The sequence below is a fragment of the Canis lupus genome, chromosome 8 (assembly GCF_011100685.1).
Source record: "Canis lupus familiaris isolate Mischka breed German Shepherd chromosome 8, alternate assembly UU_Cfam_GSD_1.0, whole genome shotgun sequence".
NCBI lineage: Eukaryota > Metazoa > Chordata > Mammalia > Carnivora > Canidae > Canis > Canis lupus.
In genome coordinates this window covers 29,993,776-30,008,497 of record NC_049229.1, presented here as the reverse complement: position 1 = coordinate 30,008,497, position 14,722 = coordinate 29,993,776, and the positions used below count along the sequence as shown (strand labels likewise).

The following is a 14,722-nucleotide window of genomic DNA, read 5'->3' as shown; positions in this document are numbered from 1 at the left end:
CTCATTGAGACATAAGAATTTAACTTTGGGAACTAGAGGCTGTTTTAGATAAACTCTGTTTTAAAAAATCCTTATTCAAAAAAAAAAAAAAACAACCCTTATTTAAGGACCTCTAAACACAGCACCAAATACTGTCCTCAGATTCTTAAGCAAAACTGGGTCTGAAATCAATATAGGCACTGTTAGAAAGGATTTGAGGATTGAATCAGAGAATAGGATTTGGCTCCTAGGACACAAACCATGCTACTAATCCCAGGGAAAGGATTTGCCCGTTTAAAGGATTATAAATTTTTGAAAAGCATATTCTGTTGATAATACTTTTCATTTCCTGCAAATCAAATTACTGAAGGATATTTTTATTGTACATAGAATTGGACAATGTTTTCATTGTTGTTGTTTTAATATCTTTTGTATAAAAGGGTACCAAATTTCAAAATAATTAGATATGAATTTTCATAACCCCAAATGGTGACACATCCAAAGACTCTTTAAATGAAGCCTACCGGCAAACTAGAAGACAATTACATCTAAAAGAAAGTATCTTTGATTTCTGGCACTGGCATTTATGAGAGTATGGAAATATCTCCAGTTTTACATGATGATAGCACAGAGACACCTAGACAAGGAAGGACAAGACCAGCAGGCTTACTTGGTGGGCTCTCTCCTATCTCCCATCCTGGCATCTTCTCACCCTGGACTCACTTTACTCTAGTGAAACAAAGGGCTGCAAATAACATTGAAAAATAGTGCTTTAGTGAGAGAAAAGCTCATTGGTTCTTGAACTTCCTTAATGGAACTGGCTTTCCAGAAACTATTTATCAGACTTAAAAGAGAAAGCAAGCAAGCGAGGGAAACATCTGAGGTCATATAACACTTTGGTCTCCAATATTCTCAATGCCTCCCTCTGTGCACAGACCTCACTTTGAAGTTACCACCAGCCATAGGCCTAGAAAATCCACTCACTGGAGACCATGTCTAATTCTTTGTTCTAAAAGGCACCTAGATGGTTTTCTCCAGAGACATACTCAGCAGCAAGCAGCAGCAACAATAGCAGCATATTTTATTTGTACCAGCCCAGCATAGGACCATCCCTACAATATAGTAGTAAAGATCTGACCCTGTGGGCTTTTTCTTGTTCTGAATTTTCTGCTGTCACTAGGACAAAGGGCCCACCATTTCTGAGAAAGGAAGGGCGGGGTGGAGACTGCCTGAAGTCACAGCATAATGCTATTAGCCTGAGTTCTCCCATGACGGAGCCAGAGCCCTCGCTGGGAAAGACAATTACATGCGAAAGGATGATAACCTCACCAGGCAGTAACTTTCTGGGAACTCCTAAGTGTTACTACTATGCACAGGTTATTAATTTGATTGCCTTTCAGAGAAGTAGCCACACTTCAGGGGTCCTCTCAAAACCTAGTCAACCCTTCCAAGGTTTGCCCGTCTCTAACGAGCTGGGTCTTTTCAGCAATCATCTAACCACATGATTTCCTTAATTCTTAGCCAGTTGCACAATGACAAAGATAAATGAGGCTTTTCCAGTTGATTCTAAAATAAATTCAAGATTGAATTAATATGAATGGAAATATTTTTTGTTTGGGTAAAGGGTAGAGGGAAGAAACCACATATGTGAGATTTGCCGACACCTGCTAATATATATACTGTGTGTCCCACATTGAGGACATAGGAGTGGCAGAGGTGGAATAATGAACTCTGGAACCCAAAACTCCTAAAGTGGTGAAATGCCATCATATTCACTCAGTTTCAGTAGAAAGTAGGAAACTTAGTTATAAAAGAGAGCTTTTTGGGATTCTAATACCATCACTTGTTCAATGAAATATAACAACTATGTTATTTCTAAAAACAAAGGTTGAAATAATGTTGGAATATCTCCAGTCTATTAATTTATGTGCTCCTCCAGCTCTCATTTGTATTAGGAGTAAAATGGTGATGGGAGATCTTGAAAGTCTGAGAATAGCAAAAATTTAATGACTGCAGAGGAAAAACATATTACTTAAAACTGCACCAAAAAAATGGAATCTTCATATTGTAAGAATCTTTGTAAGAATCTAGACTTAGTAGAAAAAGACAGTTCTCTACTTGTTAAATTAATATCTCACCATGTACCATTAACTCTTATTTGAGATATAGTTACTAGATACCATCTGATGAAGTGATAATTGTGTGTAAAATACTAGGGATTAAAGACAAAGAAACAAACAAAAAACTTGACTGCTTAGTCTGTCACAGGACCTCATAATCTAATGGAAAGAAATAGCTCACACAGACCTAACAACACACAAGATCTCAGAGATGACCATTCCAAATGAAAACAAAAAACAGAGGAACAAAGGCCCTGAAGGCAAGTAGAAATCAATAAGAACAAACAAGGTAAGTCAGGGATACCTTTTCCAAGGAAACTTGAGGTTTTGGGTAGATTTGAGAGGATAACATGGCTGGATGGATAGGAGAAAGGAAGATATTTCAGTGGAAGTGAAGACCCTGAAGCACAATCTATTTCATTATTCTTTTCCTTCTACCTTAACTTGCAACCTATTCCTCTCCTCCTAACAAGTAAAGGAAGAGTAGATATCACTTCTATGGTTAAGTTATAAGGACTGAAGGGTAGGTTCCAGTTCAAGATGGTGATATAGGAAGACTGAACCCACCTCCTCCATGAAACACACCAAATTACACCTATTAATAGAATTATTTCTCCTGAAGAACAACTGAGGGCTGATTGAAAAGCTACTGGACAATCAAAGACAGAAAGAATGGTAAGAGAACAGTAAGAGAGACAGAGACATAGTAACAAAGGGAAACTGCACCCCCCAACTGGGAACAGCAGTAGGGAGGGATAGGACTGAGGGGCCAGGAACAGATCTCTTCATCCCTGGGCACAGAAAAAAAATGCTACAATTTAAAAGAGTAACTAACATATAAAAGAGACAATACTAAAACACTGCCAAGCAGCAGAGGAGCTGTGGAAAAGTTCTCCAGATCAGAAGGATTGGAGAACAACAAGGTTTCTATTCTCACACACTTGGAAGCATGGACAGGACTGTGGGCCAGTCCTTTTGTCTGGATGGGCTTATGACTTCAGCAAGCCCAGGATCCACAGGTCCACACCAGCCCCAGATACAGTGGGACACAGAAGAGAAGCTGTGTTTAGAGGGGCTGTGGAAATGTGGGAATTCTCTCTCTCCTTCCACCTCAAGGGCCCAGACCAGAGCAGACCAGCTCATGGTGAGCTTAGGACCTCAGCAAATGCAAAGTCTGCAAGCCCCCACCAGCCACACAGTGGTGCTAAGGAACAGAAAACAAACAAGTTTTTTTTTTCTTTTTTAAATTGTTACTGTTTTATTTTTTCTCCTTCTCTTCCCTTATTACTCCCTTCTCATTTTATGTATATATTGTCATATTTTACATCTTTTTATTCATATTTTCCCTCTGTCTAATTATGACTGATTTCCATTTCTTTTCCACTTAAAGAAGTCCCTTTAACTTTTCTCTCAAGGCAGGTTTAGTGATGAAAATTCCTTTATCTTTTGTTTGTCAGGGAAGCTCTTCAAATCTGAATGATAATCTTGCCAGTAGTAGGTTTTTTCGTTTCAGCACTTTGAATATATCATGGATATATTGTAAAAAGTTGTAAAGATTCTACAGAAAGCTCGTAGAAGTAATACATGAATTCAGTAAAATGGCAGGATACAAAAATTAATGCCCAGAAATCAGTAGCATTCTATGCACTAACAATGAAGTCACATAAAGAGAAATTTTAAAAACAACACTATTTACAAATGTACCAAAAAGAATAAAATACCTGGGAATAACCAAGAGGCAAAAGACCCGTACTCTGAAACTATAATACACTGATGAATGAAATTGAAGATGATACAAATGGAAAGATATTTCATGTTCATGAATTGGAAGGATTAATACTGTCAAAATGTCTATGTTACCCACAGCAATCTACAGATTCAATGCAATTCTTACCAAAATACCAACAGCATTTTTCACAAAACTAGAACAAATAATCCTAAAGTTTGTATGGAACCCTGAATAGCCAAGGCAGTAATGAAAAAGAACAAAGCTGGAGGTGTCAGAATTCCAGATTTCAAGATATACTACAAAGTTATGATAATCAAAAGAGTGTGGTACTGGCACAAAAATAGACCCATAGATCAAGAGAAAGGATAGAGACCTCAGAAGTAAATCCATATGTATATGGTCAATTAATCTATGACAAAGGAGGCAAGACTATACAATGGGGAAAAGACAGTCTTCTCAATAAATGATGTTGGGAAAACTAGAGAGCTACGTGTAAAAGAATGAAACTGGACTACTTTACAACACCATACACAAAAATAATCTCAAAAAGGATTAAAGACCTAAATGTGAGACCCCAAACCAGAAAAACTCTAGAAAAAAGCACAGGCAGTTATTTCTCTGACGTCATAGCAACATTTACCTAGATACATCTTCTAAGGCAAGGGAAACAAAAGCAAAAGGAAATTATTGGGATTGACTACATCAAAATAAGAAGCTTTTGCACAGGAATGCCTGGCTTGCTCAGTTGGTACAGCATGCAACTCTTGATCTTGGGATCATGAGTTCAAGCACTACATTGGGTATAGAGCTCTCTCTCTCTCTCTCTCTCACACACACACACACACACACACACACACACAGCTTTTGCACAATAAGGAAACCATCAACAAAGGAAAAAGACAACCTACTGAATAGGAGAAGATACTTGCAAATGATATACCCAATAGGAGTTAATGTCAAAAATATATAAAGAATTTATACAAATCAACACCAAAAAAAATCTGATTCAAAAATGGACAGAGGGCAGCTCCTGTGGCACAGCAGTTTAGCGCCGCCTGCAGCCTGGGGTGTGACCCTGGAGACCCAGAATTGAGTCCCACGTCGGGCTCCCTGCATGGAGCCTGCTTCTCCCTCTGCCTGTGTCTCTGCCTCTCTCTCCCTCTCTGTCTCTATGAATAAATAAAAAAAATAAAATATTAAAAAAAGAGATTAAAAAAAATGGACAGAGGACCTAAATAGACATTTTTCCAAAGCATGCATGCAGCTGGCCAACAGAAACATGAAGAGATACTCAACATCACTAATCATCAGGGAAATGCAGATCAAAACCACAAGATAGATGACTGTTAGAATGACCCAAATCAAGAAGAAACAAAAAGTGTTGGTGAAGACATGGAGAAAAAGGAACCTTCATGCACAGTTGGTAGGAATGTAAATTGACACAGCCACTGTGGAAAACAGTATGTAGGTTACTGGAAAAATTAAAAACAGAAATACCGTATGATCCAATAAGTCTACCATTGGAAATTCCCACTCAGGGAAAACAAAAACACGGATTTAAAAAGATATATGCACCCCTATGCTTACTGCAGCATCATTTACAATAACTAAGACATGGAAAAAACTTAACTGTCCATCAATAGACGAGTGAATAAAGAAAATGTGCTACATAAACACAATAGAATATTACACAGTCAAAAAAAGGACTAGATCGTGCCATTTGAGAGATGGATGGACCTAGAGGGTGTTATACTAAGTGAAATAAGTCAGACTGAGAAAGACAAATACCACAAAATTCCACTCATAAATGGAATTTAAAAAATAAACAAACTGGGGTGCCTGGGTGGCTCAGTTGGTTAAGCATCTACCTTCGGCTCAGGTCATGATCCCAGAGTCCTGGAATTGATACCTGCATTGGGCTCCAGGCTCAACAGGGAGCCTGCTTCTCCCTCTCCCTCAGCCTCTCCCCCAGCTCATGCTCTCTCACTCTCAAATAAGTAAATAAAATCTTAAAAAAATAAACAAAAAGCAGAATCAAACTAATTGTTTGATTATTGTCAGATCCTGCAAAGCATTTTTATTATTGTTATTAGCAACAAGCAAATAAAATCATATCAAACTCTCCAAACTCAATTCACACTCTTTTATAATGGTAAGAAGATAGACATGGGTTTGCAGGGGAAAATGATCATTTACTTTCTTATTATCTCATCAGTTACATACATAAATGTTCATAGTCAACTTTATGTTCCCATTATTTATGTGTCTGAGGCTAGAGACTAATAATAAATACCATGTGTTGGGCACTTAACACTGTCCAGGACCAGGCCTAAGTACTTTACATTCATTAATTCATTTAATCCTTATAGCAACACTAAACAGTTTTTCCAAATTCCCAATAGATACTAATCTTTAGGAAACAAAAAATCAGAAATCCCAGAAATGTTTGTGAGTTCCTGAAATCATAAATTATTCTGTATGTTAGTGATATTTACCAAGGAAAAGCTTTTAGTAGTGGTTGCTGTTTTATTTTGTTTTGTCTTAGTATTTTAGACAAACTATAAAGAACATATTTTAGACAAACTTATAAAGAATTATGCCCTATAGTGAATATTCAGAAACTGGAAAAAGCCAGCAAAAATTATTGAATAATGCTGGAAAAACCTAACATTCAGATATTCTAGCAAGATTAACAGCACTACACAGAATCATATGTCAAAACAGCTAACTTAAGGACTTACTTTGCTTCCATACGCATTCTCTCTTAAAATACATAGGATTTGTATGAAGTATAGCATATATACAAATTTATTGATACTTATTTTATTCACAAGAATGACTCATTATTAGTCACAGAGAGAGCCACAAACAAGCTCTTGTAACATGCTTCATTAGATTTCTATTGCTGTGTAACAAATCACCACAAATTTGACAGCTTAAAATAACACAAATTTATCTCATAGTTTCTGTAAGTTAGGTCCCTGGGGCTGAAATCAAAAGCCATAGTTCTCATCAAAGGGTTCAGGGTCCTCTCGAAGCTCACTGGTTGTTGAAAGAATTTATTTCCTTGTGGTTTTAGGACTGAGGTCCCCATTTTCCTGCTAGCTGTCAGCCAGGGACCACTCTTAGCTACTAGAGACCACCCACAGTTCATTGCCTGTGGCCCCAGAGGCAATTCACAACCTGGATGTTTTTCTTTCTTCCAGTCCAGCTGGAGTGCTCTCTCCGTTTTCTTCTTCTGTGACTAGCCAGAGAAAACTCTCTGCTTTTAAAACACTCCTGTGACTAGGTAAGATCCATGTGGATAATTCCCCCATCTTAAAGCCAACACATTTAAGGCCTTACTTACATCTCCGAAATCGCATCACAATAACAGTTAGATTAGTGTTTGATTGAATTACTGGGAGAAAGTGTGGATATACCAGAGATCTGGTAACTCGGGACTATATAATAATTTTCCTACTACATATGACAATAGCCACAAGCTACATATGCTGGCCACCTATGTCATTTGAATTTTCTAGGAGCCAGATTAAAAATAGAAAAGAAATCAGGCCTAATTTATGTTAGTAATATGTTTAACTCAAAATATTCAAAATATTATCATTTCAGTATGTCATCAATAAGAATTATAGAGATATTTCACATTATTTTCCCCCACTAAGTCTTTAAATTGTATTTTACATTTATAGCAATTCTGAGTGCAGACTAGTCTCAGTTCAAGTAATCAATAGACACATGCTATATTGGGCTGAGCAGAATTCAATTATGGCTGTTTTTCTCCTACACGGTCCTGGCACAGTTCTGGAAATGTCTATCTTGACTTTCATTCTGATAGCAGTTCCTGCTCTTGCTTTCAATGCGACATCAGTGATTATCTTAAAGCCTATAATATTTCTTTGTTTATTATTAAGTTTTAATTCTCATAAGAGAATTATAATAGTTTGTGCTATTTTCCCAATTTCTCAACTGATTTCTCACAGGTTCTAAGATTCAAGAAAGCATACATTCCCTGGGAAATTCTGGGAAGGAATTGCCACACAGAAATACTACTATAAGATATACACTACAGAAAGTAAAATTGAGGCTCAAAGCAGTTAAATTATTGTTCCAAATCACACAACTAGTGCGACTTTCTGATCAACCACTTGGCTACAATACAATATTGTCAATTCTTGTGTGACCAGAAGGACAAGGAAGCCATCCTTCCCCTTCACTCCCCATTCTCACTATGTTAGAGATTAATTCTTGTCTAATACCTTAATCAGAGGCACACCTGGGAGCAGTATATTCATACTTTAGTAAGCTCCCTGAACATGCAAAGGAACATCCAGAGCTAAATTTGCAGGGGAGGGCTGGAGATTGCAGAATTGCTGTGTAAGAACATAGAGGTAAACCCATACAATTAATAGTCAGGAGGTTTTCTGACAAACATGCCAAGACAATTCAATATGGAAAGCATAGTTTTCCCAACAAATGGTGCTGGGACAACTGAATATCCACATGCAAAAGAATAGTTAGACCCTTATCTCACACTATATATAGAAGTTAACTGAAAATGGATCAAAGACTTAAATAAGAGAGCTAAAACTATAAAATTCTTAGAAGAAAATGTAGGTGTAAACCTTCATAAGCTTAGATTAGGGAATGGTTTCTTAGGAATAATACCAAAAGCAAAGCAACCAAAGGAAAACTAAACATATTGGGCTTTAACAAAATTTTAAACTTTTGGGCTTCAAAGGACACTATCAAAAAAGGGAAATAACAACCAATAAAACAGAAGAAAATATTTGTAAATTATATTTCTGATAAAGGTCTAGCAGAAGTACTATTACAACTTGACAATAAAAAGACAATACATTTTTTTAAGTGGGCAAAAGATTCAAATAGACATTCTTCAAAGAAGACATAGAAAAGCCACTAAGCACCTGAAAATGTACTCTACATCACTAATCATTAGGGAAATGGAAATCAAAACCATAATGAGATACCACTTCACATGTACTAGGATGACTGCAATAGTAAAAATAATGTGTAGAAAAAGAATGTGTGACAATAATGTGGAAAAGTTGAAACTCTCATCCCTTGTCAGTGGGAATGTAAAATGGTACAGCCACGTTGAAAAATAGTTTAGCAACTTCTCAAAAAGTTAAACATAGACTTGCCATTTAACACAGCAATTCCACTTCTAGGGATATACCCAAAAGAATTGAAAATATATGTTCATACAAAAATTTTTGCACAAATATTCATAGGGGCATTATCCACAATAGTTAAGCATTGAAAACAAACCTAATACTCATCAGCTGGTGAAGGGTACACAGGCCTATCCATACAATGGAATATTATTCCATCATAAAAAAGAAAGAAGTACCGAAGCATACAACAGCATGGATGATGCTTGAAAACATTGTGCTAAGTGGAAGAAGCTAGACCCAAAAGATTATATATATGTTACATGATTCCATTTATATGAAATGCTCGGAATAGGCAACACATAAGGACAGAAAGTAGATTAACCATTGCCAGGGCGGGGAATGGAGACAGAGGAATGAGAATTGCTAAAGAGTATGGGTCTTCATCTGGGGTTATGAAAATCTTTTAAAATTAGGCAGTGATGATTGTTGCACGACTTTGTGAATATACTTTCTATCTTACCAAAACCTCAGTGAAGTCTCATAAATACATAAAGATTTCGTATAAGTGTTTGTTTGCTTGGGTCTTCCTCTGTGTATGTAAGAGTGTGAAATCAAGTAAAAGTTCTGAGTTCTAAGTGTAGGTCAACACATCATGGAATAGGAATATAATGTGACAGGTGATCCATCTATAATCAGAGCTAATATGGGAGCAGCTGCAGTGTGGAGCCAGAGGTGGGCATGGGAATGTGAGCCCTTAGAAATTTGCAAAAATTTGCAGAAAACTTTAGGAACATGCTTGACTTCCTATGACCACGGAATGGAATTTTTAAATAATACCATGTAAATCTTAAGGGCAAGAGTGACTCCAACATGTGAGTGGTCAGTACAACTTGGTCCAAAGAAGATCATTATTGCTTCTTTTACATGAGAGTTAGACCAGGCCTGCTCTCATGAGGACTGTTATGTATTTCAAATCTCTAACCTTAGTTTCTCGGTTTCATAAAAGTGAGAAGTTTAGTGTAGATCCTTTTTCATGCCAAAATTCTTATACCCTGGAGGATTAAAAACAAGCAGCTCAAGTTTTCAATCCAAAGCTTTCTGGGTTGAAAGCTTTTTTCACTGATAATTTACCCTCAAATCAATAAAACCTCAAATAAGTCAGGAAAATCACAAGGATGGCAGTAAGTATTTGCTAACAGCACTATAAAACAAAGCTCTTTTCAGCTGAACATATAGAGCAGGAGGGACATCTTCCAGACCTACAATTCTTAAAAATTTAAGGTCCAAGTCAATATTGTGTATTTAGAAATGGTTTTAAATTCAGAGTAATCTAATTCGTAAAATGCAGAAGGGTGATTTCCTACATAAGGGGTTTTCTTTTCTGCTTTGGCAACTCTCCTCTGTCTCCACAATGATAATCTCCCCAATGGCCTTTTCCCCGTAACACTTTCCTATGAACCAAGTCCAAGATAAATCAATATGAAGTCTTTACTACTGTCTCATTATACTTAAAAACCATGACAAATGTGTACATTGGTCAATGAGGTTCTCGTTTCAGAAAGGTCTTCTCCCATCTAGAATGTAAAGTCTGTGAGGGCAGGAGATATGTCTTATTCCAACACTTGGCATAATGCCTGACGCAAATCAATTGTTTTGTAACCATTCAAATAAATGAATAGTTGAAATACTAACTCTACCACCATGATATAGTTCAGTGAACGTCTGTTTCTCTGTTTCCCCATCTGCAGAATGGAGATGATTTTGTTTCTCTCAGAGAACTTTCTTCTTTTTTTTTTTTTTTTTTATTTATGATAGTCACAGAGAGAGAGAGAGAGAGGCAGAGACACAGGCAGAGGGAGAAGCAGGCTCCATGCACCGGGAGCCTGATGTGGGATTCGATCCCGGGTCTCCAGGATCGCGCCCTGGGCCAAAGGCAGGCGCCAAACCGCTGCGCCACCCAGGGATCCCTCTCTCAGAGAACTTTCAAAAGTGTGGTGTATGCAATGAGCTTAGCATAAGGGCTGGCACATAGCACTCGCTCAATCCATGGTCCCTCTTGTTATTTTTATATCTGTCTTTGAAACATTTCTTGATACACATTGTGAAAGTCTTTTAAAAAGTGAGTGGCTTGTCACACAAATCTGACTACTAGAGCATCACAAGGATAAAGTAATTTCAGTTCAAATTAAAGGCCAACCCAAATAATCCGGACAGAATACTTTTCACGAGGGAGCCTCTATTTGCATGAGAAATCTAAGACTGGAGGAATAAAAATGATGTTTCCTATTCTGATCTCACATAGACCCTAAGAAAGCACTTCAAGAAGAAAAAGAGTATTGCCATCTGTTTTCACCTCCTACTACTGCCATGGCTCCTAGAGGATCCACCAGACCCTATTCCCATCTTTATGACTACTTTAGAAACTTCAGTGAAAATCAGGAGTAGTGACACAAAATCTATGAATGGAGAAATCTCACTGCCATAATTCATACCCCAGAATGTCTGATTGTTCAGTTTTGCAGATTAGCATGTGAACAAATCAATTTAAAGAAATGAGGACATGCCACATGAAACATATTCCTCTTATTTATCTTGACAAGGCATGATTCTATTTTGATGATTTATGTTAATGTTTTATTGTATAGTGGTTATGCCCTGAAGTACATTTTATAAGACAAATGAAGTTTTAGTAATCCCAGACATCTTCTCCAGTATTCTCTTATTATGTCTTTGCTGAGAACTCATGCGGGGGAGACCACCAACCACTGTGTGAGTAAGGAAGTTTATGAACTAATGAAATGAAAAAAATCAGTCAAATTCTACAGTAGTGAGGGTCCACATGCAGTTCCAATGGGATTCTGTTTTCACACAAAAATGGTTTATTGGCCTTCATCATAATAAGAGATGAGCAAACTCTGCTGTATTTAGGTTTCATCAAACATCAAACCATTTTTTTTTTCAAATGTTTTGGGTTTGCCAAAATCCAAAACACGTTTTGCCCTCAGCATTTTTCCCTTCATTTTCAAACCCCTGTGTATTTTAAGGAAATTTAATCCTTATGTTTCTGACTCATTTACACTTAACACGTGAACATGTTGTTTCATAAGACTTATTTGACGTCTATGAAGCCTTGTAAGTCTTCTAAAGCCCTTTTTCCTTAGTGGCAGGAAGCTGTGTGTTGCAAAGACATGTGAACTTGAATCCCCAATGAGTGGGGGATTGGTTTGGAACTCAAGATTTGTTAAGATACAGTGTTAAATTGAGTTAAACTTGGTAAAATCCATTTTCTCTACTATAATTACTATCCTATACTTCGGCTCATGGCTTTTAACAATGAAATTGCTGAGGCCACAAACCTCATTCTTGACATTCCTGTGATATATACCACAAGCTGGATTTCCATAAAGTAGGAAGGAGCTGAGGTCATTGTCTATCTGTGGCCAGTGGAGTACGGTTTAAATTCTAGACTTTCTAGCTCCCTCTAGTCACAAACCTCCATGGAAGCCGTTGCGTCTTGGCTGTTCAAACTAAAAGGTTCCTCTGCAGTCATTGTCTTTGTCCTTTTGACCTTCTCCAGTCTCACAAAGGTCTGTGTGGGGTGTGACAAAGCTCATGCATTTTGGAATTCTACTAGACTTGGATTCAAATTCCAGTACAATCACTTCCTGAAAGGCATGTAGGATGGGAGGTGAGTGCTGTCTGGACAAAAACTCTTTCTTACCCTAGAAATTCAGAAAATGAAACCAGAATAGTTAGTGATCAATGTATAAAGTCTAAATCCAGATAGTTGACTGTATTGGGGAGTGAAGAAATGGAGAGACTTCTGTTCCTTCCCTATTCTTATGTTCGTCCCTCTCAAGTACCCTTCATCCTTAAGCAGCTACTTCCACTACAGCAGGACCCCAAATGGGTCTAGAAGCCTGGTATAGGTCGGGCACTCAGAGCCATTTCCAGGTTCCTCCTGGAGCAAATATAAACCATGAGTTTCCTGATGTTTCCTCCTGAGGCCAGAAGTGTTGTGGAGTGATTAGTGGGAAAGCACAAGGATTTTAGAGTTAATCAAATCTGGACCTGTATCTTGCCTCTACCACTTCTTAGTTGCTTAATTCTTGGGAAGTTAACTGTATCACTGAGCTCTATTTTCTAATTGCAAATGGAGATTTAAATATATACTTATAAAGTGATGGCACAAATTAAATGAGGTCAAGTATGGTAAGTGCTTGGTGAGCACATATTAGAAGCACCATGAATAGCAGTTGTATTCCTCGCTATTACTGTTGCTCTTGTTCTTGTTTTTAAACCAGCTCCTATAAGGTTTCTGATAACTGGAGTCCTTCTCTCTACTATTTACAACCCCTTTTGCCATACTACTAGTATTTGTATAGAACTGAATATCCAAGAAAAGTATTTGGCTCTATTTATTTTTTGTCACCATTGGATCTCTTCAGGGTGTCAAATTGAATAAAAGTGCCTTCCTGTCTGCCACATGAGCAAAGAATTGGGATAATCTTTTTTTAAACTAATCTCTATACTCAGTGTGGAGCTCGAACCCACAACCCTGAGATCAAGAGTTGAGTGCTCTCCACACTGAGCCAGCCAGGCATCCCTGACATTGGGATCATCTCTACCCTAACCTTTAAGCTATGATCTTCAGGACCATCTCTTCATAGGCTCAACGAAGGTTGACTTCAAATATATCTGCCTTTCCTTTAAGGGTGTCTTCCCCTTTTCTTCATTACAATAGATTCCTCCTTTCTCTTCACTCTTCTGTAAACAGACACATTTATCAATGGCCTTCTTTCTGCCTTCATGCCTCTCTATAGCATTTTCTTCTGGTATTGGTGGAGTACTTTCTCACTTCTCATCTCCTGCAAGAAATATTCTTGGTTTAAATCTTATTCTCTCTTCAAAACTCATCCCTCTATCTTCCTCCACAGATTAATAAATGACTCTACCACCTTCCAGACACTCACACCCAAAGTCTGGAGTCACTTTGGTTTCTCCTTTATCATAGTCCCCTGCATCTAATTGCTCTATTGATTCTACTTCGACAACAAATGTATTTATCCATCTTCTTCTCTCCACATGCATCACTAACACTCTGGGCTGATCCACTATTCCCTGAGGCCTGTGCCACCTGTAATGTTTTTCATGTTTTCACTCTTCATCTCCTATGGTCCATCTGCCACATGATAGAACTGTCTTCTTAAAATGAACATCTGATCATATCACCCTTTTACTGAAGACTTGCAGTGGTCTTCTAATGTTTTTAGGGTCCTACAAGGTCCACATAATCTAGCATATCCTGTTACATTCTCTCTATCTCACCATGCACCACACATACTACTCTTTCCATTTTTCAGAGGAGTTGATCTCCTTTACTCATGGAGGTCTTCCCTCTGTTAATAATGAGGCTCTCCTCTTCTCCCTTAATTGGGTTAATTCCTGTTCTTCCTTCTTGTCAAAGCTGAAAACTCACTTCTTCTGAAAAGCCTTTCCTAACTTTCCTCCTACACCTTCACAGCACCTAAACTCCTTTAGACACTTAGCACAAGCATCACTGAAAAATTTAGGGAAGACTATTTGTTTACTAGCTCCTAGTTACGTCATATACCTAAACTCCAAGAGGGACTGTATCTCTTGCTCACTGCTGAATCCCCTTTGTTAGCAGGAATGCCTCAGTCTGGTTTGCTCTTAATAAAAATGTCTTCAATTAATTAATCCAACCTACCTCTGTGCACTCCTGCCCCATGTCC

At 37.7% G+C, this 14,722-nt stretch overlaps 1 long non-coding RNA gene across 6 annotated transcripts in view; it reads left to right on the top strand.

The window, feature by feature from the left end:
- Positions 1-14,722, top strand: part of LOC100686192 — a 97,133-nt gene that overhangs the window by 17,124 nt on the left and 65,287 nt on the right. For all 6 annotated transcript variants that reach the window (XR_005362867.1, XR_005362866.1, XR_005362868.1 and 3 more), the window contains one exon: positions 7,035-7,117. This is a non-coding gene — a long non-coding RNA (uncharacterized LOC100686192). The remainder of the gene's footprint in view (positions 1-7,034; positions 7,118-14,722) is intronic.